General features: G+C 42.2%; 1 pseudogene; it reads left to right on the top strand.

Moving 5' to 3' along the window:
• The first annotated feature begins 4,046 nt into the window (after positions 1 to 4,046).
• LOC101610818 lies at positions 4,047 to 5,864 on the top strand (annotated as a pseudogene).
• Positions 5,865 to 6,209: the final 345 nt, after the last annotated feature.

Raw genomic sequence — 6,209 nt, 5'->3', positions numbered from 1 at the left:
GAATAATAGAGACCTCTATTTTAGCATAGAGCATGCCTCACAGTTTAGTTGTATCAAATCCTATTGCCAGTGACCTTAAGTTCCATGGATAAATACTGAAAATTATATAAACCAACTATAAAAAGTATAGAGGGATTCATATATAATACTGGAAATATTTTAGTTTTAATCATGGAAAAATTTTTCCAGAAAAATTTGTGGGATAGCTTAAAAATTATCAAATAGTAAAGATAGCATATAAATATTTCTATGTTAGCAAGTTATTTAGAGGGCTTATTTCTTTAAAAATCCCAGAAGAGAGAAAGCTGAAATGAATACTAGAATACACAAGTACATAAAAGTATTAAGAAATTAAGGGAGGTAAAGGGTAGGTTATTCCTGTGTGATATTATGGAGAAGTTTTCATTTATTTCCAAAAGGAATACCATCCAACAATAATATCAGGATTTACTTATATTGTTTTTTCTATTTTATAGCTTAAAATCTTTATTTTTCTGTAATACTTATTTGGATGTAGGTCACAATATTCTTTAAAAGTCTACTTAAAAATTGCACTATTGATTTTTTAACATGTCAAAAGACAGAATTTAGTGTGAGTTTTTATAAGATGAATTAAAGTTATAACCCAGTTTTAAACCAAAATGGGCATCAGTTTCAAGGAACTGAACAATTTCACTAAATGATACTGTTCCTTAATAGGGATTTTATCCAGAAATGCCTCCTCAATTGATGGAAATATTTGAATAATATCTTATATTTGAGTTTGATACTCTTTTCTTTTAAATCTAAGATAAAACATTTCATTTTCAATTCTTACTGAAAGTCTTTGTAAAATGTATTCCGAGTCATCACTGTCATAGTATATACATAAAGCACATTAATCTTTCTTTGACCAATGAAAATTTCCAGTATCTAAGAGATTGATCTTTCTGAATGTCAATAGTCACTGTACAGTCAGAGATTGGGATGGATGTGCATGACTTCAGCACATAGCTAGGGAATTGATTAAATGAGTAAATCCTGATATAAGCTTCCTTTCTCAAGATGTGTTTCTTCTTTACTCATGCCCCAGAAATAGAATTCTAGCAAGGGTTTCAGCTTGGAAATGTTTATTCAGGGGAGCTTGTTAGTTAGATTTGCTAAGATACCATCTTGTTCTATTTTTATGGGATTTAAGCGAGTTTAGGTGATAGACTACTGAGTCCATCAACCTGTAGCAGTTGATTTCACAGAGTATTGTTCATGGTTAAGGAATGAAGAAAAGGATGTTACCTGAATGGAGAGATGGCATTGTGCATGGAGAGTTTCCTGTTTCACACTTCAACATTATCAGAGTCTAGTTTGATTTTTGGAAATAGATGCTCAAATATTGGGGGAGGAGCTGTTGGAATGAAGGAATCTAACCAGGTGGACAAGGGTTGGTTGGATTTGAAATTTTTGAATAGAGTTTCAAGGAAAGTCTATGGTTGAGCACTTTAAAATTATTGAAGTCTAGTTTGACTTTGGAAATAGGCATTCAAATGTGGGGGGTGGGAGAGGCTGCTAGAATCAAGGAATCCACCCGGATGGACCACAGTTGGATGGATTTCGAATTTTTTTTCAATTTTTTAAATTTTTATTTATTTGAGAGTGACAGACAGAGAGAAAAAAGCAGAGGCGGGGGGGAGGGAGAGAGCAAGAGAGAGAGAGAGAGAGAGAGAGAGAGAGAGCGAACATGCCAGGGCCTCCAGCCACTGCAAACAAACTCCAGACACATGTGTCCCCTTCTGCATCTGGCTAACATGGGTCCTGGGGAATCAAGCCTTGAACTGGCATTCTTAGGCTTCACAGGCAAGCACTTAATCACTAAACCATCTCTCCAGCCCGGGATTTAGAATTTTAGAATTGTGGTGCATGTGACTTGAACATTCAGCCTGAGGGAGGATGGTTAGAAGGAAACAGTAAGGCTTTTAAGTCCTGGCTAGACTTAGAGTTGGGGCAAGGAAGCAAATAAAATCCCTGAGCAAGACACAAACTATACAGCAGAACCAAGGCAGAGAGAGAGGGAGCGATGTTTGCCAACATGAACTGAGCTGATAGGAGAAATCTCTATCTCTTGCTTTGATATAGAATACTGGTAAACACATCCACTTTAAAGCAGGTAGCTGAGCTTGAAAGAAGGTAAAATCTCCATTGCCAAACATGTATAAGGACACAAAGCCATATCATGTAGCAGGGAAAACATGCTGGTTTATATGGTTCCCAGTTAGAATGAGATTTGGGAGACAGACTAGGTATGATACCAGAACGAGGTAGAATCTACCACATAACCAGGGTTCATGTATGAAAAGGGATGGCAGAAATTATTCCACCTAGTACAGGTCTGGTGAGGATCAAATGAAATCTTCAAGGAATTGGAAACCTAAGTTGGCACAGGGCAGGTGTTAGTCCTGAATTTACAACACTCCTGGGGTGCAGGAATCCCACAATGAGAAATGAACATTGATAGTGCACTGGGACTCATGAGCCTACCAGGCTTCTGGAAGAAACAAGTGGAATGACACTGAAAGATTGTCTCCTAACACAGAGAATAGCAGAATTAAAACCTTAGAAAACTAAACTCCTTGGGGGAGAAAGAGCAGCTGTCACAACTAGGAGAATTTATACCCCTGGCTTAGAGATTACAGAGTAATCTGAAATACAATAAGCACATTAAAAAACTTAAAGAGATAAGAAAAAAAGCATAATGAACAAACAGAGTAGTATGGAAGGAGAAACAGCACAGTCATGTGATACAGAGTAAGCGTAATGAAAACTCAACAATCATGTTAAATGTCAGGTGATGTCCAGTCCAAGAGAGAATAAGCAAGATCTGTGACTATGCTTCTGACACAGAGCATGGAGAGAGCTAGCTGGAATCCAGAAGAGAGACTGACCCCGGACACTTAGCCCATTTAGTGCTGGAAAGCATACATGTGCTACTGGGGGAAAGTGGCCAACAAAAATGGTCTGAGCAAACAGGTCTAATATACTCAGAAGCAAACACCCTGACAGGATGTGTAAGGCCAGTGCAATAGTGGCACACAGTCTTGGTGGGTAACCAATAGCTTTCTGATTGGATAAGAGATCTGCTCAGTGTAAAGGTACCCATATCTGGAATTCAGACCCAGACCAAAATCCTATGAAGACAAAGATTATGCTCTCCAGTGTCAAGCTCTCACTACTCTTTGGCTAAAAGAGGGGTGGTATACATCAAATTATCCCTAAATTAATAACGCTTATCCCATTTAAACTATGCTGAGTTCACTTTCCATTGGAGGCAATGAGACCCAAGGACATAAGCTACCCCTCACACTTCAGTCAGCTCACAGCTGAGTCCACAGAGGAATTGGGGAGACGAGCAAGATTGCTGCTTTCATGATTAACCTGACAATTAGCACTGGGGTGAAGGAGACAGACCCTGAGGATACTCAACACTTACCAAACCAAGGATAGAGAGGCTCCTAAGACCTCATCACCGAAGTAGACTTAAAACTCACCCAACACTGCTCAGGGAATTTTGTGAAAGAAGGGAAGAAAGAATTTAGGAGCCACAGGGTGAGACGTCCTTCCCAGAGGCATTGCCTCTTCCCCCAAATGGACTACTGCTCCCACAACACATAACCCACACCCCATGGGGAATACCTGTAACCCTACTGAGGAGGGTGCCCTGCAGAATGGGGGCAGGGACTGGGGAAAAGAGGGTACTAACATACGATGTATCAACATACAATATGTTGTTAATAATAAATAAATAAACAAATAAATTTAAAATATTAATATCACATAAATATAGATATAAAAATGATGAAGAGAGATGAATAGAGCAAGAAGGGCCAGCATAGATATTTCAGAACAGTAAGGTTGAGATGACAAGGAAAGTTTCACGTGGTTGAAAACTTTCTAGACCTGAAGAAAGACAAGAGTTTACAGTTTGACAAAATATACTAAGATCTGCTCTCACTTGCGGCCGCCGGCCAGCGCTCCGCGTCTTCTCGTCTCTCCGTCGCCCCTGTTTTCCGCTGATTGCCATGGAAGAAGAAATCACCGCGCTCATCATCGACAATGGCTCCGGCATGTGCAAAGCTGGCTTTGCAGGTGACTACGCGCCCAGGGCCGTGTTCCCTTCCATAGTGGGGCGCCCCCGACACCAGGGTGTCATGGTTGGCATGGGTCAGAAGGATTTCTATGTGGGCAACGAGGCCCAGAGCAAGAGAGGCATTCTGACCCTGAAGTACCCCATTGAGCACGGCATCGTCACCAACTGGGACGACATGGAGAAGATCTGGCACCACACCTTCTACAACGAGCTGCGCGTGGCCCCCGAGGAGCACCCAGTGCTGCTGACCAAGCCCCCACTGAATCCCAAGACCAACAGGGAGAAGATGACTCAGATCATGTTTGAGACTTTCAACACCCCTGCCATGTACGTGGCCATTCAGGCCTTGCTGTCCCTGTACGCCTCTGGGCGCACCACTGGCATTGTCATGGACTCTGGTGATGGGGGTCACACATACGGTGCCCATCTATGAGGGCTACGCCCTTCCTCACACCATCTTGCGTCTGGACCTGGCTGGCCGGGACCTGATGGACTACCTCATGAAGATCCTGACCAAGAGAGAGGCTACAGCTTCACCACCATAGCTGAACGGGAGATTGTGCGCGACATCAAGGAGAAGTTGTGCTATGTGGCCCTAGACTTTGAGCAAGAAATGGCCACTGCTGCATCCTCCTCCTCCTTGGAAAAGAGCTAGGAGATGCCTGATGGGCAGGTGATCACCATTGGCAACGAGCGGTTCCGGTGTCCAGAGGCGCTTTTCCAGCCTTCCTTCCTGGGTATGGAGTCCTGTGGTATCCATGAGACTACCTTCAACTTCATCATGAAGTGTGACGTGGACATCCGCAAGGACCTGTATGCCAACACAGTGCTGTCTGGTGGTACCACCATGTACCCAGGCATCGCCAACAGGATGCAGAAGGAAATCACAGCCCTGGCGCCCAGCACAATGAAGATCAAGATCATTGCTCCCCCTGAGCGCAAGTACTCCATGTGGATTGGTGGCTCCATCTTAGCTTCGCTCTCCACCTTCCAGCAGATGTGGATCAGCAAGCAGGAGTATGACGAGTCAGGCCCCTCCATCGTCCACCGCAAATGCTTCTAGATGGACTGAGCAGGTGCCAGGTATCTGCTGCATGAGCTGATTCCGAAGTATTGATTTGCCCTGGCAAATGTACACACCTCATGCTAGCCTCATGAAACTGGAATAAGCCTTTGAAAAGAAATTTGTCCTTGAAGCTTGTATCTGATATCAGCACTGGATCGTAGAACTTGTTGCTGATTTTTGCCCTTGTATTCAAGTTAACTGTTCCCTTGGTATATGTTTAATACCCTGTGCATATCTTGATTTAAGCCCTTGGTCCGTGTGGCTCAGTCACTTGGTGGCTGAGGAAGAGGGATCCCCACTGGTGGGTCTGAGCACAGCGCCGTCGACGGTGCAGGGTGTTAACTTCCACGCTGACTGTTCCAGGATTTCTAGAGGCTGGCAAGGGTTCCTGAACCAGTTGTCACGTCCATGTTGCCGGTCTAACGGTGGGAAGGTCCGAGCCTTAGGACCCAGTTTCCGTTCTGGTGTTTCCCCTCCTGACCACCGTGGGTTGCTCCTTACCTTGAGTTGGGAACGTTTGCATTTACACCTGTAAATTTATTCATCCTTTTAATTTATGTAAGGAGTTTTGTACTCAATTCTTTAAGAAACAACAAATTTTGGTTTTCTACTGTTAAGTGAGAACATTAGGCCCCAGCAACACATCATTGTGTAAAGAAAAATAAAGTGCTGCAGTACAAATTATATATATATATGGAGAGAGAGAGAGAGAGAGAGATCTGAGTGAGAAAAATAGAAACAAGTACAAACCAGGCTCTTCAAAGACATAAAATCTTAGCTAACAGAAGAGATATGTACACTGAGTGAAAGGAAATGGCAGATTGAGAGCAATCTTCACACCAAAAAACTTTGTGTCAGGGAATGATGGAGTGCACTTTTAAATGTTGAAGTAAAATCATTATCAATTTAGATTTAATAGAAGGGTAATTATCATTTGGTAGAAGTTACTAAAAGCATAGTTTTTTAATATTTGCACAACAGATAAAGTAATATAAATACAATATAAAAAATAAAATAATATAAATA

This window comes from Jaculus jaculus, chromosome 10 (assembly GCF_020740685.1).
Source record: "Jaculus jaculus isolate mJacJac1 chromosome 10, mJacJac1.mat.Y.cur, whole genome shotgun sequence".
Classification (NCBI taxonomy): Eukaryota; Metazoa; Chordata; class Mammalia; order Rodentia; family Dipodidae; genus Jaculus; species Jaculus jaculus.
The sequence above is the reverse complement of the archived record's forward strand: the minus strand, read 5'-3'. Positions and strand labels throughout refer to the sequence as shown.